This window comes from Schistocerca gregaria, chromosome 3 (assembly GCF_023897955.1).
Source record: "Schistocerca gregaria isolate iqSchGreg1 chromosome 3, iqSchGreg1.2, whole genome shotgun sequence".
NCBI classification, from domain to species: Eukaryota; Metazoa; Arthropoda; class Insecta; order Orthoptera; family Acrididae; genus Schistocerca; species Schistocerca gregaria.
Window position 1 is genome coordinate 718,957,895 of NC_064922.1, and position 26,388 is coordinate 718,984,282.

General features: G+C 41.5%; 1 protein-coding gene across 1 annotated transcript in view; it reads left to right on the forward strand.

The window, feature by feature from the left end:
• The window catches only part of LOC126355571 (beta-alanine transporter), a 1,112,053-nt gene that overhangs the window by 101,261 nt on the left and 984,404 nt on the right, over window positions 1-26,388 (forward strand). The window lies entirely within an intron of this gene.

Consider the following 26,388-nt stretch of genomic DNA (forward strand, 5'->3'; position numbering starts at 1 on the left):
ATCGAACACCTTGTAGGTCTCCGGTCCCTGGAATTTAAATACGTTATTTTTCCTCCTCCTACTGGAAATTTCTGCCTGACGGGCTGTAGCTGATATTTTATTCCCACTGCGACGCAACAATAAGTCACACACAGATTCTCTAGGTGTGCTTTCATAATCAGAAGACTTCTCCAACAATTACCCTACCTTCTGATGTTACGCTCCTCTTCCCCATAAAATTTTCTGTGTGTCGAACAGACAGGTGTTAGGAAATAATACTCCTAATTAGATATGTACTTATTAGAAGGAGGAATGTTGAACACTTATAAAATAACAACGTGAGTCAACAATAGCTAATGCCGCAACAGACGATGGTGGAGAGACTTCTGGGTGTTTAAACATTGCTCCTAACGGCTTCGGGTTGTGGGGACCGTACGGGAGGAAGTGTAAAACAACACTTTGACGCAAATCCATATTATTGTCCCAAGTTGTGACTAACAAGACAAATTCGGAGTAGTTCTAAAATGTCGTTAATGTTGAATGTATAGTTGCTAACAGAGAAGATAATAAAAATCATAGACAGGCCTCTGAGTCCCGCTGGTAGTTAAAGTGTTAAATAAAAATCTTAATGCCTTTCTGAGATCCGACTGAAAGAGGGAAACTTCGTTCAAGGGTCGGAAACCAGTCACATCACGTCAAGTCACGCATTATGGTCAGATGAAATTTTCTGGGACTGTCGGTTAAAGAGGTGTTGTTTTTTGACGAAATCCCGATTTATGGAAGCGTAAATCCGTCGCAGTGATTACATTCCATCCCTCAGGTTAGATTCAGGGAAATCTGCAAAATATAGCTCCTAGCCTGCCCTAAACCCTCTATTCAACATAATATTTTCCAACAGCAAAAGTCTGTAATAAATATCTCATTAAACTTCAAACAATGGATACATGCTAGAAAAGGTAAGGCTAAAAAGGGTCACTACAACACCCATGTGGCGTGTCACACATAGGGAACTTTAACAACACAATAGCCATTGCAGTCTACCGTCAGAGGCAATTATTTACTGTAGCTCACTATCTTCTGATTATTATGACCACTGGTGTCACCGCGTCGGTTAAGAATGTAATGGTATCACGAGCGTTTACAAAACACTCCCCTATTATTCATTGACTATATCGGCAGTCCTTACATGACGTCAAGATTTCTGCAGACAGGAAAACACAATACCGCAAAAAATAAGTTCCTCAGCAAAAGACACAGATCTTTCTTGTTGGTTACAGAGTATGTAGCTACACTGATATACACCTTCTCTCTCTCTCTCTCTCTCTCTCTCTCACTCTCGTTCTGTCGTCTTCACAAGGCAACAGTCTTAGCTAAAGTGTTGAAAAAAGAAATAGAACACTAAAAATTAAAAATGGAATAAATGGCTAAGTCGATCGTATAGAAAGCACTGCCTTCCATAGTGATGCAATTAAGGTACATACTCCTACAAGTGGAAAAGTCAATGTAGCAAATATAGTGTAATGAAATACGCCAACTTTTTCCGCCAGCTCCGCATAACCGTCAGACAAGAGGAATTTTTATCCAAAAGACCCATGTAATTAAATCAACGTCACGTAAATGCTTTTTTCAGTTCTCATACATCTAGGAGGTGCTGGTGCTTTGTACACTCCTGGAAATTGAAATAAGAACACCGCAAATTCATTGTCCCAGGAAGGGGAAACTTTATTGACACATTCCTGGGGTCAGATACATCACATGATCACACTGACAGAACCACAGGCACATACACACAGGCAACAGAGCATGCACAATGTCGGCACTAGTACAGTGTATATCCACCTTTCGCAGCAATGCAGGCTGCTACTCTCCCATGGAGACGATCGTAGAGATGCTGGATGTAGTCCTGTGGAACGGCTTGCCATGCCATTTGCACCTGGCGCCTCAGTTGGACCAGCGTTCGTGCTGGACGTGCAGACCGCGTGAGACGACGCTTCATCCAGTCCCAAACATGCTCAATGGGGGACAGATCCGGAGATCTTGCTGGCCAGGGTAGTTGACTTACACCTTCTACAGCACGTTGAGTGGCACGGGATACATGCGGACGTGCATTGTCCTGTTGGAACAGCAAGTTCCCTTGCCGGTCTAGGAATGGTAGAACGATGGGTTCGATGACGGTTTGGATGTACCGTGCACTATTCAGTGTCCCCTCGACGATCACCAGAGGTGTACGGCCAGTGTAGGAGATCGCTCCCCACATCATGATGCCGGGTGTTGGCCCTGTGTGCCTCGGTCGTATGCAGTCCTGATTGTGGCGCTCACCTGCACGGCGCCAAACACGCATACGACCATCATTGGCACCAAGGCAGAAGCAACTCTCATCGCTGAAGACAACACGTCTCCATTCGTCCCTCCATTCACGCCTGTGGCGACACCACTGGAGGCGGGCTGCACGATGTTGGGGCGTGAGCGGAAGACGGCCTAACGGTGTGCGGGACCGTAGCCCAGCTTCATGGAGACGGTTGCGAATGGTCCTCGCCGATACCCCAGGAGCAACAGTGTCCCTAGTTTGCTGGGAAGTGGCGGTGCGGTCCCCTACGGCACTGCGTAGGATCCTACGGTCTTGTCGTGCATCCGTGCGTCGCTGCGGTTCGGTCCCAGGTCGACGGGCACGTGCACCTTCCGCCGACCACTGGCCACAACATCGATGTACTGTGGAGACCTCACACCCCACGTGTTGAGCAATTCGGCGGTACGTCCACCCGGCCTCCCGCATGCCCATTATATGCCCTCGCTCAGAGTCCGTCAACTGCACATACGGTTCACGCCCACGCTGTCGCGGCATGCTACCAGTGTTAAAGACTGCGATGGAACTCCGTATGCCATGGCAAACTGGCTGACACTGACGGCGGCGGTGCACAAATGCTGCGCAGCTAGCGCCATTCGACGGCCTACACCGCGGTTCCTGGTGTGTCCGCTGTGCCGTGCGTGTGATCATTGCTTGTGCAGCCCTCTCGCAGTGTCCGGAGCAAGTATGGTGGGTCTGACACACCGGTGTCAATGTGTTCTGTTTTTCCATTTCCAGGAGTGTATATATGTATATTAGGTGGAGTAAAATGTAGTGGTTGAAGACGATTAAATGTTGGCCCTTAAACAGCTTTATCGCATTCTTATGAGTAAACACATTTCGTTACAAATGAGATATGTAACGAATCGTTTTTCATAAGATTTCAACGATTTGTAAGCACTTGTTTCAGAGTTTCGAAGCACCATTATCTTCAAGACTGTTGTACTACATATTTCCGTTTGAAGCCAAGTATTACTTTTAATATCTCTTTTGAGGAATTATTTATACTTCATGATACCCTTTGTTATAGGCCTACAGATGATAAGTGTTTCAATGAGTCTTTCACAGATGAATTTGATTTCATTATTTCTGTATTCATTTATAACCAGTTGCGAAGCTAGAGCTTGATTTTTACAAACTGATGACGAAACGTGATACAATAGAATAAATAAGTTAACATTATGAGAATAAGGACTGTAGGATTTGTTTCTCCAAAAATACATTCATGGTTTGTGATTGTTTTGAACATGGCGGAAAATGAAGCATATACAGAAACCGGAATACCAACTTTTATCTACGCTATGGAAGTAGGTATTTGTGGTCTCAGGATCACAGTTGGCTTTGTTTAGTAGGCGATTGACAGTTTGCGAAAAGGTCCACCATTCACATGATATGTTTGTACCCAGGGATTTTTTCTGCTGCTCAATTATCTAAGGGTCCTACACAAGTACAATCACAATATCTTTAAACTATTATTTTGACGCTTTCGTAGCTTTTTTATATTCCGATTCCGTTAATAAGTGGATATTTTATGACGACAATTTTTACCTGATTTCGTTTCTCACTACTCAATATAATAGTAATGTATCAGAAGTGCTTCCGTTATTGTGCATTTTTGTCAAGTTAACAGGTGCCGATTGTTAAGTACTAGTGTTTTTTAAGTATGTGGTTGACACTGAACAAATATCTCTGTTCCATGAAGGCGGCAGACGTTGGAACTGTTCCAGCAAATGGGGAGAACTTGTTTATTCAATTCAGTCGTCTGTTCACCGCAGCCTTACGTTTCTCTCACACTTCAAAACAGACTCCTAACAATTCTCACAGTACACATACACATTTAAAGCGACAATACAGTATGTAAAAATGTGTTATATTACAAAAGTCTCCTACGTACAATAAATACGAGCCAATGAAACCCGAAGAAGAAGAACATGAGTGATATTTGAATATGGTCATATAAAAAGAAAGCTATGAGCAAGTACAAGATTAAAGGTAATATTTAGATTGCTAATTACGATGTATATTGGCCTGTGGAGTAGTATGAATGAGTTTATTACCTCAGCTTGGCTTTAATTGTGTTCATTGTCATACCTGATGAAGGAATTACGCTTCTGTTTACTCTTTTGCGCTATTATAGTGCTCTTAATTAATTCGCAAACGTTAGCTGTGGTGATGATAATTTGGTAATAATGGTATTTGCACCTTCCTAGGTGCCTTTCGTTTGAATTTTTTAATTTTACTTAGCTATACAGTTGTGTTTTCACTAAATTAGCAGTTGTATGAGTGAACCTGTGAGTGGGTGTACAATCATTTTTTCACTCACATTCTCCAAGTCACTTTGGAAAATATCCATAGTCGTCTGTGGTACATGAAAAAGATTATTATTGATAGATGATACATAAGCAAACGTTGCAGTGGGTTATAGCGTTAACATCAGATTGTTTTTGTGCACAGCTACTGAATGAGTTGAAACGCAAATTGTTGAGTACTTTTTACTGTCCTTTCCCTGGTTCTTGAATTATCGTATTTAAATTACGACGTGAAAGTTCAAGTCAGACCAACTCTTTCGTCTCACTAAAAATAAAAACTTCTTAAAGTTGTGCAATACGTTTATAACGGTAGGAATATATTCAGCTGTCCAATGAATGGAGACGATGTTACTCCGTATCTACACTACTATATGAACACAAGTTTCTGTTAAGCATTTATATCAAACACTTCGAAACGTACATATCCAATTTACATCAAATTTTTACTCAGTACTGTAATGAGTGTAACTATACATTTAATATATAAATAGGAAACGTTTTTATCAGATGTCTCAAAATGTTCTTGACTGATTTGCTTCAAATTTTTTCAATAATTTGTATTTGGAGAGACACAGGCTATAAATTTTTAATGTACCTGCATATATCATATGATTATAGATTTAATGAAGAAAGGACAAAAATTGTTAGCAAAAATCTCGAAAACTTCTTTACCTCCTTACTTCAAACTTTTAATCAATACTCTGTTAGAAACTAAGACAGATGCTAGGTACATTTTTTTTTAACAACTATATACAAGTTTCCCTTAAAACCAACTGCAACATAGGAAATGCTCCACTATGTCGTTTTGATTTCCTTTTTGTAATTAGTTTCAAATACGATAGGGTACATGTAAATCGATAGACGAATGCTTTCTCTCATATATATACTCTCTTCTTCTACACATTTTGAAACAAAAGTTGTTGAACAACAGTGTGCTGAGTCTCATACCTGGTCTACCAATGATGCCAACCGATTCTCCCACTCATTTTAAGCGACTTCAGTTCAAAATCAAGGTTTCGCTTGCAGTAACAATAAAATGGGCCCATGGCTCGAGAGAGGGGTAAGTGGACAGAGAGGTAGGATTAATGGAAGCATAGATGGGGGAAAAGTATATGGACTGGGAGAAAGGGGGAAGTTAACAATTGTAGAGAATTTTCATATTTCTTGGTTATATACAAAAGATAACCTTTTCTTCGATCTAATTCCATTTTGCTGCATGTATATGACAAATAATGCATAATGGAATTTTCACGTAGGTGACTACAATACATCAGATCCCAAATATAGGAAATATGCACATATGCTGAGTCAACCAGACATAGTGTACTGCAGTAACAAATAGTTGCCAATGACTAAGAACGACATAAAGATTTGTACATAGCCATCTACTGACCTGCCTCCGAATATGAGCTTCCTCAAGATTCCACAAACTTCTCCATTTCAGTTCATCCTTGAAATAAAACAGATATCCCAAGAGCAATGTCTCTAACGTACCACAGAATTTGGTTATCTATTATACAAAAAAGACGTAAACCGAATTGGCCACAGACATCTTGAATGTGATGGTTTCCACAACAGCATTCTAATAAGAACATCCTTATCTTCATGATTACATCCACTGTTGTTGTTTGTATTTTAGTGATTTGTGTCTGTGATTAGTTATTTAAACAAATTTTATGTAAAACTTTGACCCAACCACTATCTACACATTATATAAAGAAGCAGTTACATGTCTCATTTTATTTGTCTTTTTGGCTATATATGGTCCACTTGCAGATGAGAAAACCCACATTTACCTCCATTTAATAAATTTTATAAATAGTTTTTTAATAGTCTTTAATCATTCATGTTTCAGGCTACCTGTACTTAAGTTAAGCGGCGAAAAAGGGTACTGTGGTCTTGAGTACAGCACTCAAAGGCAGTTTCTCGTTAATAATTTCACAATTCGATGAAACGTCTTATCCAGAAGCAATGACTAGGTACTAGGCAAATGATCAAAAGTTTGCTACAGCCCTGGCACCATTAATGTGTAAGTAGGCTGTTTAGGTTCTTATGTGGGTAACGGCAGGTAGCGCTCTGTATGTAAATCACTGACTGTGCTGTGTGCAGTCTGTGGCTGGTTTGCATTGTTGGAATATTCTCTATTGTTCTGTTGGGCAGTTCGTTGTGAACACTGCGTAGCGTTATACAGTGGGAGGTGAGCCGCCAGCAGTAGTGGTTGTGGGGAGAGAAATGGCACAGTTTTGAGAGTGGACGATCTGGACGTGTTTCCGTCAGAAACACGATATTTATAAGACCAGATGTCATGAACTGATATATTTATATTATGACTTTTCAACACTATTAAGGTAAATACATTGTTTGTTCTGAATCAAAATCTTTCATCAGTAGTTTGTGCCTTCAGTACTTAGAATCTTTTATTTAGCTAGCATTATTGGCGCATGGTGTATTGCAGTAGTTTGAATAACGAAGATTTTTTGAGGTAAGTGATTCATGAAAGGTGTAGGTTATTGTTAGTCAGGCAGGGCCATTCGTTTGTAGGGATTATTGAAAGTTAGACTGTGTTGCGCTAAAAAAGAAAAAAGGCCCGTATACTGTTATCAGAATAAGTAAAGACCGAAATGTCTGTGTACATTCGGCTTTGCTCAGCTGTTTAAAAATCAAATAACGTAAGAGGTTTACCAGCACTGTTATTCTTAATTTTTCTAAGGGTATGTTTCAAATGGTATGTAACTGAGAACAATTTATTGTTCTGTTGTTAGAGTTACATTATTTCCTTTTCGTGTTATAAAGAACATCGTTTGGAAATTTATATATTATGCATATACTGCATGAATGTGTAACTCCTCAAAGAGGTATCAAAAAGACGAAATGGACACGCGTAACTCTCATTGCTCAAACTGTGCAACGTATTATTAAATCCAAGGTAGTGAAAGGGGAAGGAAACGTTTCCTTAAACCATTGATCCATAGAAGTATACAAAGATTTAGAAGTATATTTATTTCTGGAACTAGCAATTAAGCAAAAGGAAGAAAGAAGGAAATATAGACTAACATTTTCTGTCAATTACTTGTTTGTGAAGTTCTACATCATCCTAAGTTAAATATTTCATCGACGCATACACCCTGGGGTTTAAAATGTTATAACCTATACAGCAACACATAGCATAATATTAATCGCAGTTATATTCTACTTATCAGAGATACCTGAATTTTATTTCAATGAAGGCAAATTATTTTTGTAGATAACTACTAGTAAAACTTTGAGAACCTTATAACCTTATTAAAAGTTTAATCTCTCTAATTACCATAGTTGTGTCCCTCCAATGGCCGTGCGGTTCTAGGCGCTGCAGTCTGGAGCCGAGCGACCGCTACGGTCGCAGGTTCGAATCCTGCCTCGGGCATGGATGTGTGTGATGTCCTTAAGTTAGTTGGGTTTAATTAGTTCTAAGTTCTAGGCGACCGATGACCTCAGAAGTTAAGTCGCATAGTGCTCAGAGCCATTTTGTACCTGTAAGACGTATCAACTGAGCTTTATTTAGTTTAAGTATAACTAATGTAATGTGTATGAGAAACTGAAATGAGTCCCAGGTGAACTTTGTGGGATATCATTCTTTTTTTTGCTAATCACTAACATTTTCTCTCTTAGTGAATCTGTCTGAATTATTCAGGATTGCACTTTGAATTCTTCTTGTTAATCATAATTCAAGCGATTGGCTTATAACACCTATGATATTGAAAGACTCTTTTCAGTTTCTAGAAGATTATAACGACTCGATAAATCAGATGCTTTGTGCAGCTCGCAAAATTCACAAATTTTTATATTTTGTTAATTCTATTATTTTGCGAGAACTTTCTTGAACCTAAACTGTGGTGCTCTGAGTTATATACCACAGTATTATTTATGTCCTAGAGTATTTCAAAAATTATGTTTCGGTGCTGATCTTAGGGCGGTACTCCTAGGGCTATAGAACCAAGCGTAAATTAAAATTCCTGCTAACGCTAGTGAATAATCATAGGTATAGCGATAACACATGATTCTTTTGTTAGCGGTCAGAGAAAGTTTGCAGAATGTTTTTACCACGAAACCTTACACTGCAGTGCTTTCGCAGCATTCTTCATTTGCCTGGCGATTGCAGTCATACGTGACGTAGTCAGTGTTGTGACCAAGAATCTGACACCTCACAGCCAACACTCTTACTATCGTCTGCTCATGAGCACTGTATTAAATTTTTCATCAAAGAACAGCTAAACTTCCTCATATTGTCTTTTAGATCTGCAGTTTTACTCATCCAACAAGCCCCCAACTTCTTTGGGATAAAAAAATTTATTAGATAATTCTGTCGAATCACGTTACAACCCGTTCCTTAAAGTAACCAGTTGACCACGAGGAAGAGAAAGTAAATCTGGTGATATGTTGTGGAGATCGACTGTTTATTATTCAAGTATCAATGTAAATCCACACGAATGCAGTTCAAGGTTTGTTGCAAGTTTGATTTTTCCCATTAGCCAGGTACATAAGAATTACGTTCAGGACGTTTCACTTTAGTTTCAATTTTGTAATTCCTCCACTTCTCGGTACGAACAATTTTCAGCCTAGGTTATATGAAATTGAGGCCTGTGGCACTTGTTTTGTTCATATAAATGAATTATATGAATTACTCGTCACAGGAAGTTATTTATAATTACCGACCAGCGACTTTGCATGGGGAAAATATCAAGTGAGACACATCACTTCAGTATTCAGCCGTTGACAGAATTGAGGTAGTTTTCCACTTTACGCTCGTCTCTATGCGTAAATGCTTAAAAAGTCAACGATGGGCTTGTGAGTTTGTTCCCGCCTCGAAATATATTTCAACGTATAGAATAAAAAAAACGAGCAACGCTCTTTAATGGCGATTATAGCAGACAAATTATTTGTGGAGAGCGATTGTGCATAACCGAAGCGTTTTTACGCTCCTATCACATTTTGGGCTCAACGTAGGCGCAGGATATTTCACGGTGCGACGACCGCCCTATGTGCAGTTTTACGGCTTCAGTACGGCAGAACGGCCTGCACGCCAAATTCGAATAACGCTCATTCACAGCGTACCAGTGAGCAGTTCAATTTCCGTATCGAAATATGAAGCAGACCTTGGAAACGGAGGAACCATTTTCCTTCTCTATATCCGGCGAAACAATTGCTATCGCATATTTTCCAGTTTATTGCGCTTCCCGCAATTGGCCAGGATCGCCGGTAAAGCCGTGTCTTTCCGGCTGGGCCTACGCAGTGCCAGTATTCATTACCTCGCTAATATTCTGGCTACCCTCTGCGTGACCAAAACACCGCTTAACGACGTGACTGAAAAATTAACGACCGTTCGATGCATCTCGGTGAAACTGCTGGTATGTCAAATGCGTAACTACACACCAACGACTACAATGGATTTTAAGAGTGCTCAGCGCCGTTCAGCCTACACAAAGCAGATCCTCGCAATCAAACACAACAGAATTCCTGTGGTGGACCGTTTATGTTTTCAGAACGACCTGAAGCCCATATTGACGGTAGTACTGATGTACTATCGCATAATGGGTGAAATCAGATTCAGTTTACAGAGTTTGAAAGATATTGGGTGGTTTAAATATATCCTATCTCCCCATGTACACTGACAAGCTAAAACATTAGGACCATCGCTTTCTGCGACATTGGATGCCGCCTAATGTAGCAGCGGGCACGCGACACGGTAAAAAAAAAGAAAAAAAAAAGTATGTAAGCGGATCAGGCACTGGCGGGAAATCATTATATCAAAGATATGGGAAGAAAATGGAGAAATTCATTTAGATGAAGGACTTAGACAAAGCAAAAATTATTATTAAGCAGATCACGTGAACGAGTTCCTCGGGAACGGCGAAGCTGATCGAATGCTCAAGCGACAGTGTCGTTAGCACCTAAGGAAAGGCGTAATAGGAGAGTAGAACTAACATTAAGCGCTAAATGGCTGGACGTCCACTACCTTTCAAAGAACGTGAGTTTCGGCGGTTTGTCTGCTCTGTAAATTAAGAGAGATGGGGATCTGTGGCGTCTCTGCCGAAAGAGCAAAATATCTCGTGCACGCACAAGTGTCTCGGAGCACACCATCATATGATGCTGAGCGTAGAGCTCCGCAGCGGACCACCCGCAGGTGTTCACATTTTGACCTGGTGATATCGTCATTTCCGATTTCACGGGACACGTGACCATAGGGATTTGACCGTCATCAAAGAAAACGTGTCATGTCTTCTTGTGAATCACATTATTGATTGGCGAATCCATGGCGTGTTGTGTGCACCACAGCCAAACATTGGATAGAATTGGAAGGAAAATCAGCATTGGCCGTATTTTGTTGCTTTATTGTCACCAAAATCGATTTTGCTGACAATTAAACAACAAAATACGACCAATGCTGATTGTCTTTCCAATTGCAAACACGTTATTTGTACACTAGGTCTATGGTCGTTTCCACAAATGCCGTCATCGATGTAAACAGCGGCTCTAATCGTATAGCGCGTCTAGGATGCAGACTGGTAGGAGCAGTATAATGCTAGGGGAGATATTTTTCAACGCTTGCATGGGACCTGCGATAGTAATTGAAGACACGATGACGGCTGCGAACCACAGGCATTTCTTCATGCCTGTCTTCCTAGAAGGTGATGTCTTCTTTCAGCAGTGTGATTTTACGTGTCTCGGAGCCTGAACCGTGCTGTAGTGGTTACAGGAGTGCACTCACTCTGATATCTCGTCGACCAAACTCGCCTGATGTAAATCCTATTCAGCCTATCTGGGTCGCTATAGGACGCCATCGCGTAGTACGCAAATCAGCGGCCCGTTATTTATGCGAATTGCATGGCCTGTGCGTAGACATCTAATGAAACATGCCTTCACAAAGCTACCAGCAAACTGTCGGATCCCTGACACTCAGAATCACTTGCGTATTTTTTTCCAAAGACGGACGAAGAAGGTGTTAAGAAAGTGACCATTATGTCATGTCTCATCAGCGTACGTTGGCGGTATGGGCTACAGTTAGGGCGGTCGTGACCGGACACGCTACGTGACTACTATACGGTGTGTCTGCTTCGCGGCTCCTCCGCCCCCACGCACCTCTGCACCTCTTATCGGATATCAAGTTTCTATCACCTCATCATAATCGAAACAGAAGTTCTCACTTATCTACTATCGTATCTGTGTTCCTCAATAAGCAAAAAATTCGTAAACCAGTTCACTGCCAGTGCTCTCCAGATCTGAAGCAAGCCATGCTGCTCTATCGTCACGATTGAACATACCGTTTTCTTTAAAAAGAAATTGAACTACTTTCATGTGTCAGTCACGTATTGTGCTCCCTGCCGCCGTTGGATAAGCAGATGCCAGCAAAAAGTCGTATACTCATAGCTCACTCATTTGTTACATAGCTTAATTCTTAATTTCTTTGCGTGCTTTTGGTACTTGCATGTTTAATTCATAAATTTCGGGCGTATTATAGTATTTGAGAGTTGTAGCATCGCGTTTTAGTACCTGAATAGCGTAAATTCGCGTAGTCGTCTGTCTTCTGTTATTGTTTTGAACGGCCAGTGTCGGTCACAGCCAGTGTGCTCCCTGCCGCCGTTGGATAAGCAGCTGCCAGCAGAAAGTCGTATACTCCTAGCTCATTCATTTGTTACGTAGTTTAATTCTTAATTTCTTTGCGTGTGTTTGGTACGTCCATTGTTTAATTCATAAATTCTCCCGAGGAGGTCACGAACGTAATCTTAGAGAGTTTCGATCGCGCACGGAGGCTGTCGTTCTTCCCGCGAACCATAAGTGACTGGAACAGAAAAGGGAGGTAATGACAGTGGCACGTAAAGTGCCCTCCGATACACACCGCTGGGTGACTTGCGGAGTATAAATGTACATGTAGATGTAGATGTAACCTAAAACTGTACGTAAATTTCCAGTTACCCCTTTGCCAAACAGCGGAGCTAACGTCCCCATCTTCTACTAATATGCATCTTTGTTTTTCTTTGCTTTCATGTTCAGTTCCGAGTCAGTCACACTAATCTCTTTTCCATAGTTTTTATCACGTTTCCATTTCTCGTCAGTTTCCGCCTCTACCCTCATGTCCATTGGTCCTACCAATCATATCTTAAATCTATGTTTCTTGTGTTTGTTTATATCATTAATGAATATGGTGTTCCTTTTCTTGTTTTTCTGTCACACTTATTTACAAGTGTTCGATTCCTTATTACATGTAACAAGAAGATTATTTTCCTAAAGAATGTAATGCAAAATATATAGAAGTCTGTTCAAAACTACAGAGGGCTTATTCACCCTAATACTGTCAGATTAAGTAAATAAATAATTGCCAGCCACCTGCAAATGGAAGTCATACAGAGCGCAAAAGCTTCTAACATGGTCTTAAGAACTAGTATTAAACGAGAAATATAGGAGTCTCCTTTAATCCTTATCATACAGGTTAAGGTTACTATGTATGATCCTTTGATGGACCAACTCGTTTTTCTGTGGAGTTTGCCAATATGTGCATACTAGTGGTTAGGAATTGCACCTCCTAGTACTGATAAGGTCATAGTGATTACGTATCTGTAGTTGTCATTGTAAAGTGCGAGCAATTCATACCAAACTTACAAGATAAAAACTAAGTGCTGTGGATGGAGACTGAGTCTTGTTAGGCGCTGCAGTGCGACTTGCCTTATTCCTTCCATTCCAAGGCGTCATTTCTACTTCCAGTGTCCTTGGGTTCTGACACATGTTATTCGCTTTAAGAAGCTACCAAAATCCTAAAATTAAGAAATATTTAATGTGCTGAAACTTATTAACATGCGTGTAGTATTTAGCACCTGTTGTGCTACAGCGTGGGAGTAGTCTGCCCCTATTACTGCGCGGTTGGCCAATATTTCTATTTTCCGCAATGTTTAATTAACACGGACTTCTCCTTTTACTGTAGTGAAGCAGAAAATAAAATGTTCAAGTTACACAGAAAATTAAATATTTATTACAATGTATGGGGGTCTTACTGCACATTTTCTCTAGTTATCCTGTCGATAGCAACGTTCCTCTGTGTGTCGTAGGCACTGCGATCACAAGATTTGACTACGGCACCTACAAAGGTACATAAGATGTCTGTTTCTACCATGCCTCATATCAGAATAGGACTGGTTGAATCCATAGTAATGGAAGTGGCCTTCGCTGTGCGTTTGCAGTGGTTCACAGTTTTTGAAGGCACACGTAAATGTAGGTATTTTATGCTCCATAAGTAGCTTGGGATAGATTACTTCGCTAATAATAAAACGATAATTAGTCACTCATACTCTTATGGATCTTACACTGGAAGGTTGTAGTTACCTATTTCATCATCTGCAACAGTGTGCATGTAAATGGCTCTCCTGGAATTCATTAATAGTGAGAATACTATTCATACAGTCACCTATCAAGTAGTACAAGCCTTCAATAGTAACATATCGCCAGCAGGTATTTTTTGTGATCTCTCTATGGCCATCGATAGCGTACATCATGATACTCTCTCTGAAAAAGATGTTTTATGGAAATAATGACTTTAGAAACAGCGTCTCTGAATTATACTTGACGATCAGAATGCAGAAAGTTGTTATGAATAATTCAGACAATGTCGGAAAGGTTGAAAATTTTAGTGACTGAATAGAAAAGACAAAGAGGGTCCCACGGGATCATTTTTGAGACCGCTTCTGTTCCTTATATTTGTGAATAGCTTTCCACTTAACATTCAACAGCCAAAATAGGTAATTTTTACAGACGATACTAGTTTTATAATACATCCCTTCAGAGAGAAATCTGATGAACAGCTTTAAATGATATTTTTCGAAGAATTATTAAATCTTTGAAAATTGACTCTCCCTATTCTCTCAAAACAAAAGAAAAACAGACTAGAATGATTTCTGTAAAGCAAATAGTCATACCAGCAACTGATGTAGGACATGAGCAAGAATCGATAAATAGGGTAGAACGCTCCAAATTTGTAAGTGTATGTGTTGATGAAAACGTGAACTGGAAAACTCATATTAGTGATCTTCTCAAACAATTAATTTCAGTTACTTTTACTCTTCGTATCGTTCCTATCCTTGGAAACAATAAATCAATATCCTGGCTTGAATTGCATTATTTCCACTGAATAATATCATAGGGAATAATTTTCTGTGCCAGATATTCACGAGAAAGAAATTACTGGTTGGACTGGTTGGACAAAAGATAGCAGTGACAATAATATGTGTGTTCATCCACAGAAGTCACATAGGTACCTCTTCAAGAAGCAATACATTTTAACTGCGCCTTCATAATGCATATATTTGCTAACGAAATTATTCATTTATATTTCATCACAATTAGAAGAGGACAGCGAGCGAAAGATGATCTTCACAACTCATTATTAAAGTTGTCTGTGGCTCAGAAAGGAGTCTAGTATGCAGCAACATATATTTTTTATCATTTGCACAATAGTAAAAAACTGTCTGTCTACCTATAGCCTAAGAGGTTTAACGGGTGAGTCTGCGAGTACCAAAATATGTACATAAGTGGCAGTATATTCGTAATGCTTTAAATTAGAAGCTAAAATTTTTGGCTGAGACAAGGCATCTTTGGTCCCAATATGGCACTTAAATTTCGACTTGATACATCTACCCATTCATGAGAGAAAGCGTTCTTATGAGTCGGACAGACAAACAGACAAGCAGATCGACAGCAAAGCAGTCCTACAACGCTATGTTTTTACCGATAGAGGTACGGATCCCTAAAAAGGATCTTGTTTTGAAGTGCAGCTGCATGAGTACGACTAAAACATGTGCTCACTAATGTTAACGCTGATCTGTATACATATCCACTAAACTAACTCGTATCACTTCATTTCCATAAAAGGGTCGTTCAAATGACCGATGTAGCATGGAACTAATCAAATAAATAACCCTATCTTTAGCTTTACATATCCATGCTGTTCACACTTTTGTTTCTAATATCGTCTACCAACCTATAGTTCAGAGTGAAAATCTCAATCTAGAAACTTCTCCCAAGTTGTGGCTAACCGATGTCTGGGCAATATCCTTTCTTTCAGGACTGCTAGTTCTGCAAGGTTCGCAGGAGACCATCTGTAAATTTTGTAAGGTAGGAGACGAGGTACTGGCACAAGTAAAGCTGTGAGGACGTCGCGTGAGTCGTGCTTGAGTGGCTCAGTTGGTAGAGCACTTGCCCGCGATACGCCAAGTTCCCGAGTTCGAATCTTGGTCCGGCAGACAGTTTTAATTTTCTAGGAAGTTTCATATCAGCGCATAATCCGCTGCATAGTGAAAATCTCATTCTAGAAGTTATGATATTTTCTGCAGGACCTGGCCATCATTTGGCAGGATAATGCTCAGGCACGTACAGTGCAAGCTGTTACTGATTTGTTTGACTGCCGTGGCTGCTAAGTGCTATACCACCCGCTGCACTCCCCTGACTCAAGCCCTCGTGAGTTCAACTCGATTTCTAATCCGAAGGAAGCACTTCGCGGCATTCGCTTCAGAACTGTTACAAATTCGTCGGGCATGAGACCGCGCCGCTCGAACTGTCAACACAACTGGCAGTGCTAAGAGTACCCTAGGACTTCCACATCGCTAGGAACGGGTTATAAACAATGCTGTTGACTACTTAGAAGGTCACAAAATCTTTGAAACACCAGTGTATTTTGTACGAGCTCCAAATAAACAGTTGCCATTATTAAAGTTACAACCCCGTAAATCTCTGTTTGCATCTCTGGATGGGGGAGTACTCCGTAGCCGGCCGGGGCCCGAGCGGTTCTAGGCGCTACAGTCTGGAACCGCGAGGCCTCTATGGTCGCAGGTTCGAATCCTGCCTCGGTCATGGATGTGTGTGATGTCGTTAGGTTAGTTAGGTTTAAGTGGTTCTAAGTTCTAGGGGTCTGATGACCTCAGCAGTTAAGTCCGATAGTGCTCAGAGTCATTTGAACTATTTTAAGTACTCCGTAGAAGCAAATTAGTGGGCTACGTAGGACCTTAGTATGCTAAGACAACATGATAAGAAATTCTAAATATAGAGGTAGAATACAAAAGAACACAGATGTGGTTTTCAGAATGGGATGGTTTTATGAGTTTACATCATAAAATTATTGAGATACCACACAAAGTTAGGAGCAACAGTAGAAATGAAACAGACAATTCGTAACAGAGTGAAAGATTACCTGGCATAAGAAGAAACAAAGTGGACTTGGAAACAGAAAGAATGTCCAGCAGACATCGCGAACATGCAAGTATGTTCGGCCGTGGTGACCGAGCGGTTCTAGGCGCTTCAGTCTGGAACCGCGAGACCGCTACGGTCGCAGGTTCGAATCCTGCCTCGGGCATGGATGTGTGTGATGTCCATAGGTTTGTTAAAGTTGTTCTACGTTCTAGGGGCTGATGACATCAGATGTTAAGTTCCATTGTGCTCAGAGCCATTTGAACCATTTTTATACAAGTGTAAAAGCAAACCACAGATGAGGGTGACGTGGAAAGACGACTTTAATCGTAGTGAAACAATGGAATCTAGTCGTCTCCATGGTGTCTATAATGAATGCGTGTGTAGTGTAAAGTTATATTTGTGATGCACGGGGGTGTGAGAGGAGGAAGAGGATGGGACTCGGTGCTGGCAGATAGCCCACTATTCTCGGATAATACCCATGTGGTTGCCGAGCATAACGTGTCCATCCGACGTCGGATCACGTTCGCTATCACAGATCTTCACTTCATGAGACACTGAGGAGAGGTCTGGATCTGATACTTCCCGACATATGTTGCTTACAAATAAGTTGTATGTATCGTTATATGTACGACTAGTCTGTTTACAACAGAGAGTGCTTACAGGGTGGTTTCAAGTACAGGTGGTAATTATCTATTGCAGTGTAAACTGTCTCATTCTTAGTAACAAATTCCAGCATCAACATACTCAAATATCCAAATGATTGTCACGCTACTAGACTTTTAATTTAATATTCCTGAGTTGCCAATGTTCATGTGTGAATATTTTTTAACATTCAGTCTCATACCGTTCCGTAACAGGTATTACATTTTAATCCACAGTATTAAAATTGATGCCTTTAAGATTTCCAAGTCTTATCGGCAATTTCGGAAGAGCGCGAACGGCTGCTTTCCATTAGAGAACCTCTTCGGAGCAGTGAGCAAATGGTTTTTTTTTTAAAGAGAAAAATGAAACCACGTTAAATCCACAGCAAAGTCAGCCCCACAAGAAAGAGAACTGAGAACTCAACCTGTGTATTTCAAAGTCCCCCTTTGGCGGCCGCTCAACCCACTCATTCAAATGAGAAGCTGCCTTACTCTGGGCTCTACTACGCGTATATCTACCGCAGAGTGCGTAGAATTCCGTGCTGCGAAGCGCCTGTGATGTCGGCACAGTGAGGTTTCCTTACTGACGTCACACAGACGACTCCGGCCAGGACGTGAACGTGATTCCGCTCCGGGAGGCGCCGTCATCACACCTTCCGCGTGACAAAAGAAGAGCGACAGCGGCAGGTGTGGGGAGGAGTGCTCCGTAATTGCAGTCGCCACCGCCGCGGCGCTGCCGAAGCAGGCCGCCGAGTGACGTCGCGGGCGGCAGTGCAAGGACGACTCGCGACGGAATCCCTTTTTATACGTGGAAGCAACTTCTGGAACGTCATTGACGACGGAGAGTTGCTCTTATGACGTTCCTATTCACGAGAAGCACCGGTCGAGGGCCATTATTTCTCGTATACCCTTTTCAACGAGGAAAACTTATTTTCATTGACAGTTATCATGTTGTTACCGAACACCTTTCCTGCCAAATAAGAGATTTAGTTGATGTGTGTCGTTACTAACAAACCAATTAAACCGTTCTTAGAATACCTGATTTTGTCGTTACCACCTGTTATTATTTGCGTATTTCTTTATGAACGGCTCAGATTTTTTTCTCATTTACATACGAAAAGTAAAAGTCAGCTTCCAGGTTTACTTCCGCATTACCAGTTATATTTAAATAATGAAACGACCGCCGCGAGTCATTTACCAGCAGCAAAAAATCGTCTGCAGCGCCTCTTCTGGGGTCGTGACCATACCGTTTGGAACCTAGAGAGAAGGGAAACCGTGGCCTCGTCACGAGTACCTATTGTTGTTTCTGAGAGCTTATCGTAAGGTTTTGTGTTCGACGGAGACATCACGAAAGCATTGATTCAAGCTGACAACAAGAAACTGTGCAACCTCGTGGTGGTTCCGTAGTAGTATGGACTTGGACCTCTGCTCCAACTGAACCGATCATTGACTGGAAATGGATATGTTCGGCTAATTGGGAACTTTATCTTCCCAAAAAATGACGCAATTCTTCAAAACTAGACATGATTGTCTTATTCGGATTTCTGCGGCCGTTCTTTGAATAAAAATTTGGCATTTCAATGTTTGATAGCTATATTTTATTTTCAGTGATAGGCTCCAGGCTAGCTACCCATCTTCAGATCTTTTGGATAAAGTTACAAGTATAACTAGCAAGAGAGATACAGTTACTGATAGAACTATCTTAATTTAGAAAAAGAAATTTTGGGATGTATTAAATGCAAACATACCATATATTGCAGTTACAGAGTAACCTGTCAGTACAGTACTATTGGTTTGCTGTCATAACTAAAGTAATTTTTTATCTGTTAAAACCTTATGTCACAGTTTGAAGAAACCTGACTGGTCAGAGTAAAAAATGTCCTCTATCTATAAGAATTGTGTAGACGTTCTAAGATTTAATTTTTTCACCATACGTATTAATGGCGAATATACTTTTTAATAATAAGGCAATTGTTAAAGGAATAACATATGAATAATCTCTTTTGAGTGGACCATGAACTGATATAATTTACACTAATTTAGAAATTTTTAAATGAACATAAAAATGTAATTAAAGCATATGTGTATTATTTTTAAAATATGCCTTTCCTCTTTTTTGTATTGATTGATGGTCGAGAGGATTCCCCTACGTCGAAACTTATACAGCGCCACGCGAAGTCCTCTTCCACCGCGCTCAATTCACCTCGCCGCCAGTACGCTGAGGGCCGTTCCACTGCAGCTGGTTCTTACTGGAGCGTTCTGTTGCATTCAAGAGTAAACCTAAAGGATGTCTCATAGCTCCTGTGCATAAAATCACTTTTCTCATTAAGTAGTAGGTCTGGAGTTTTCATTTGATGAGCCTATATTTCAATCTCTTTGAGCACCTTGAGATAAAGACTTTTAGGAGCTTTATGTAGCACCTTTATTTGTTCATTTATATTGCTCATTTCATGTTTACTATCCTTTACATGCGCTCCAAATGCTGTACGATTGCTATGACTGCAATGTTCCATGTATCGCATTTCAAAATTACGCCCTGTCAGTCCTATATAATAACTGTCACATTCAGCACATTTGGTCTTGTATACTCCGCAATTGTTGTATTTAATTTTTGTCGTGTATAGGAACGCATGTAAGGGTAGTAAACTTGAAGTGCGCAATACAAATGAACAAATGGAGGTGCTACATAAGGCTCCAAAAAGTCTCTATCTGAAGGTGCTCGAAAAGATTGAAACATCCGCTCATCAAATGAAAAACCCAGACCTACTACTCAATAGGCAAAGTGATTTTATGCACGGGAGTTATTATGAGATTTTTAAAGACATTCTTTAGGCTTACTCTTGAATGCAACAGCATGATCCAGTAAGAACCAGCTGCAGCGGAAGGACCCTCAGCGTACTGGCGGCGAGGTGAACTGAGCGCGGTGGAAGAGGACTTCGCGTGGCGCTGTGTATTGTTCTGTATTGACAGGTTCCTCTGTAACTGCAATACTCGGTATGTTGGCATTTAATACATTCCAAAATTTCTTTTTGTGAACTAATATAATTCTATCAGTAACTATATCTCTCTTGTTAATCATATTTCTTAACTTTATCTAACAGATCTGAAGATGTGCAGATAGCATGAAACGGATCATTCAAAGACTGAAATGTCATATTTTGATTGATGCAGTTTTTATCGATGACAGTGTGCCGTGACGCAGGGCCACAGTTGTTGGTGACTGGTTTGAAGAACATTGGGGATAATTCGATCGCCCTACATGAATCCCAGCGAACATTTATCGGCATGTACATCTACATACTACTCCAAAAGAGACCTAGTAGTGTGTGGCGGAGGGTACTTTTTGTACCACTGACTGAGCCCTCCAACCCAGTTCCACTCCCGAATGGCGCAGGGGAAGAAGAATGATTATCGATAACTCTCTACAGTGGTACGAATTTCTCGAATTTTCTCCTCGTGGTCATTAAGCGAAACGTATGTTTGGGGGGAAGGGGGGAGGGGGAGTAATGGTTGTCCGATTTTTCCCGAAAAGTGCCCTGTCGAAATTTCAGAAGTAGATCTTTCTGTAATACACAACGCCTTTCTTGTAAATTCGGACAATGGTGTTTGTTGAGGTTCTCCGAAACGCTGTCACACCGACTAAACGATCCCCTAAAGAAACGTGCCTCTCACCGTTGTCTCATCTCTGTCTCTTCTATCAGTCCTCTCTAGTAGGGATCCTAGGTGGATGAACAATAGTCGAGACTTGGCCGAACAAGCGCCTTATAAGCAACTTCCTTCGTGGATGAGTTACATCTCCTTAATATTCTTCCTACGAATCTGAGTCTGGCACTTGCTTTTCCCACTATTTGTTTTATGTGGCCATTCCCCATAGATCACTCTACCTAGTGACTTCTAGATATTTTACAGCGGACTCTAAATCCATTGGCTTCTCATCAATAGTGTAGCTATACATTAACGAATTACTTTTCCAGGATATTACATTTATTTACTTTCAGGGTCAACTACCAGAGCCTGTACCCTTCATCAATTCCCTCAAGGTAATTCTGCAAATAGTTACATCCTTCCAGAGTTCCTACTTTGTTATAGACAAACACATCATCTGCTATTAGCCTTAGATAGCATCCGACTCTTTCTACTATATGTTTTATATATACTGTAAACAGTAACAATTTTGTCGTGCTTGCTTGGGACACTCCGGAAATTACCTTTGAATATGTCGATTTCTTTCCCTTAAGGTCTACGTGTCGACTTCTGTCTGCAAGGTAGTCTTGAATCCAGTCGCAGTCGGCTCCGATACTTCTTCACCTCGTATTGTTTTCACTAAACGGCAGTGCTGGACGTTTTCAAATTCCTTCCTGAAGTCACGGAACACGGCATCAACCTGACAGCCGTTGTCTACAGCTCCATGGATCTTATGAGGGGACAGAGGTAGCTGTGTTTCGCAGGATACCTATTTGCTGAATCCATGTCCATTATTACAGAGAATTTCGTTCTCTAAAAGTGTCAGCATACTTGAGCGTAAAACATGATCGTAATTCTTAAACTGATTTACATCAACGACATAGGTGTATAACTGTGTGCGTCCGTCCTTCGGCTCATCCGAAAAACGGGAACGACCTGCGCATTCTTCCAGTAGCTAGTTCCCCTTATTTGCTCATGCGATCTACAATATAGTATTGCCAGAAGGTGAGCTACTTCTTTCGCATCATCTGTGTAGAACCTTACAGGAATCTCATCTGGCTCTGACGCCTTTGCACTACTAAGCGACTGTAGTTATTTTTCTATCACCTCATCGATTATCTCAGTATCTGCCATTTCGACGTTCGTATGACTATTGAAAGGAGGGACCATATTACGATCTTCTACTGTGAAACATTTTCGAAAGCCCGAATTCAGTACTTCGATCTTCTCTGTGTTATCTTTAGTTTCGATGCCAGTACGGTCACTTAGTGAATAAGTAGATGTCTTTGACCCACTTACTGGTTTTACATGCGACAAAAGCCTCTTCAGCTTTTTACTCGGATAGGTTGACAAAGTTTTGCTTTCAGAGTCATTGACACTTCTCTCATTTATCTCCTTACGCTCATTTTCGCCTCTTTCGGATTTTGATTTTCAGCCAGCCTTTTACTTCTCTTGAATCTGAGTTGAAGTACTGTTAATTTACGTAACAGTTTTCTGACATAGCTACTAAACCATCGTGAGTTTTACCATCCCTTGAGATCCCAATCGGAATATAGTTGTCTAGAGCATACTGCACGGTACTTTTGCATTTTCTCCATTTTTTTTTTCACATCTTCGTCTTGATCACCGAATATTTGATACTGATTGCTCAGATACTCGGAAATTTGCATTACGTCACTCTTGCTAAGCAAAAATGTCTTCCTACATTTCTTCAGATTCTTTGTCTTACGCCTTGTCGTAGATGCTATCGCAGACTTATGATCACTTATACGTTCCTCTACGTTATCTGATTCCATAGGTTGACGTCTGTTTGTTGCCAGAAGTCTAAGACGTTACCCTCACCAGTCGGTTCTCTGGCTATCTGCTCACAGAAATTTTCGGTCTAACTATTCAGAATAATGACACGAATATCTGTCTCTTGGACCAGTTTTGATAGTATGCCACTACAATCTATACCTGGAAGTTTGAAGTATCCCCCTATAAAAAGTCATAACCCGAAAAATTACTAACCATATTCTACAAGTTCTGTCTGATGCGCTCTACCAGTAGAGCTCCTTACCCAGGCGGCCTATAAAAGCACCCGATTACCATTTTCGACCTATCTTTGATACTTAACTTCACCAAGATTAATTTACAATAGGAATCCGTGATAATCTCGGTAGATTTTATCTAATGCTTTACTGGAATAAACACGCAGCCGCCTTTGGGACAGTTCGCGCACAAAATCCTACACCGACAGCACATTGTTATTTAAAATACAACGTGCCCATTGATGGCGGACGGGCGCTTGAGTTCGAGGCATGACACTAGCGCCATCGAACATTTCCTGGAACTACTGTCCGCTAGGTTTGCCTTCAGTTTGATTCTGACTTGTACAGTGAGTGAATGTATATTGTGACGTTCACATACCGTCAGGGCGCAATGCATCTATTTATATGGGTGTCAATAAGAACAGGTAGTTCCAGTGCAGTTACGTTTTCATCAAATAGTTAACTACTGTTGTGAATATTAATATCATAATTGTATTTTAGTGTTAACTTACATCTTCTGTACTGTTGCCTCATTAGTTCAGGTTTCAGAATGAAGCGGTAGATTCGAAACTGGTTGCCAAAATAAACTGATGCGCCAAACAAACTGGTATAGACACGCGTATTCGAATGCAGAGATATGTAAACAAGCAGAATACGGCACTACGGTAAGCAACATTTATATCTGACAACAAGTTTCTAGCGCTGTCATTAGATCGGTTACTGTTGCCACAATTTCTGGCAATCAAGTCTTAAGTGAGTCTGAGTGTGGTGTTATATTCGGCGCACGAGCGATGGCGCACAGCATCTCCGAGATAGCGATGAAGTGGGGATTTTCCCGTACGACCGCTTGACGAGTACACCGTGAATATTAGAAATCCGGTAAAACATTAAACCTCCGACATCGCTACGGCCGGTAAAAGATCTTGGAACGACGATTGAAGAGAATCCTTCAGCATGATACAAGTGCAACCCTTCCGCAAATTGCTGCAGGTTTCAGTATTGGGCAATCAACAAGTGTCAGCGTGCGAACCGTTCAACGAAACATCATCAATATGAGCTTTCGGAGCCGAAGGCTGACTCGAATACGTTTGATGACTGCACGACACAAAGCTTTACTCCTCGCCTGGGCCTGTCAACACCGACACTGCCCTGTTGATGACTGAATCATGTGGCCGGGTCGGACGACTCTCGTTTCAAACTGTATCGAGCGGGTGGACGTGTACGGGTATGGAGAGATAACTGTTCAAGCTGGTGGGCGCTCTGCAGTGGTGTGGGGCGTGTGCAGTTGGAGTGATATGGGACTCTTACAGGTCACAAGTACACAAGCATCCAGTCTGATCAGCTGCATCCACACATGTCCATTGTGCATTCCGACGGACTTGGACAATTCCAGTAGGACAATGCGACACCGCACACGTCCAGAATTGTTACATATTGGCTCCAGTAACACTCTTCTTTCTGAATTTAAACACTTACGCCGGCTACCAGACTCCCAAGCCATGAATATTATTAAGTATTTCTGTGATGCCCTGTGACGTGCTGTTCAGAAGGGATTTCCACTCCTTCGCACTCTTACCGATTTGTGGACAGCCCTGCAGGATTCATGATTTCAGTTCCCTCGAGCAACACTTCAGAAATTATTCGACTCCATGCCACGTCGTGTTGCGGCACTTCTGCGTGCTTCCGGGGGCCGTACACAATATTAGGCCGGTGTACCAGTTTCTTTGGCTATTCAGAGGATATGTATTGCAACTATGACAGAACTGTAATAAACTGTTTATGAGACACGTGTAACAACGAAAGCTCTGTTTCCAAGACGAGTACTCTATCAACTACGGTTTCGCACATAGCTTTTTTTCTGAGTCCTCAATCTTCTGAGAGGTTTGATGCCGTCCTCCACGAACTATTGTGTCAACATCTTCACCTCAGCGTAGCACTTGTACCATACGCCCTCAATTATTTGCTGGAAGTATTTCAATCTCTGTCTTCCTCTATAGTTTTTGCTCTCTACAGGTCCCTCTGGTATGCAACCACGCCGCCACGGTAGCTCAGCGTGTTCGGTCAGATGGTGAGCTGCCCTCCGCAATATAAATCTGAGTGAATAGATGAACAATGAACTTCAACAGATGTTACAGGACGTCCGCTCCGAAAAAATGCAATGGACAAAATGAGATTTAAAAACAGTAATAATCAAAGCGTCCTCCGTCCACGGTTCGAAATCCGCAATCTCCTTAGCTTTGACTAATAATCAGCATAGGCGACTGAAGACATCCGGCGCAAGAAGACACTCTCATTCTGCCAACGGTCTTATGAAATACGGGAGAGGGGGGGGGGGGGGGGGCGGAGGAGTGGACAGAGGTTCAGGGCACTCTCTTCCCTTTCGGTTTTTAGTTCAGGATCTTCTGGGATATTCTTTCGTCTCACATTCTCTCATACACTTTTCTGCTCTTTTCGATAGAGTATTGGCGTCCAAAACAACGGAATGTGTGGCGCAAGTTCCCCCCCCCCCCCCCCCCCCCCCACAGGAAGATCCTGAACTAAAATCCGAAAGGAAAGAGGTATACGCATCGAGCATAATCTTTGTTATGACGGAAGCACGAGATGCATTGTCCCTGCATGTAAGATTAGAATGATATTACTTGAGCCGATATTACTCATTGAGATACGTACCTCTTTGCATGCTGTGTAGTATACAGCATCCAGTCTTCCGGCTGGACGTGTCTATGTTCATCGCCTTAGTCTCGAGATGCCTCATCAACAGGTAAACACTGAAACTACGTGTCACAGACGGAGCTTCGAATCCTCGTTCGAGCACTCAGTTGCGGGCTTTCGCAGTTTCCATAAACCATGTAATTCACGTGTGACCCGCTGATAACGTTGAAACATTGAACTCTAACTCACAGTCCTCACTTTCCAAACGCCACAGTGGGCCTCGCGCTATTCGCTGTGAGTAAAAGCTATGGGATGAAGGCTAGAGCGAGAAGTTTGACTTCACTCTTATCTCGAAGTTGTTACAGAGATGGTGAGGAGACTTAGCAGAGTAATCTCATTTTGATAGCCAGATGGGATGACATTTCCGGGTGCGCGGTTTCACCGGCGTGCCTCACAGCTTCCTCAAGAGACGACTCGGCGTTCCGGAGTCGCGTTTGGGGCATAAAATATGGATCTGGAGCGGGCGCCGCCGGCGCTGATGG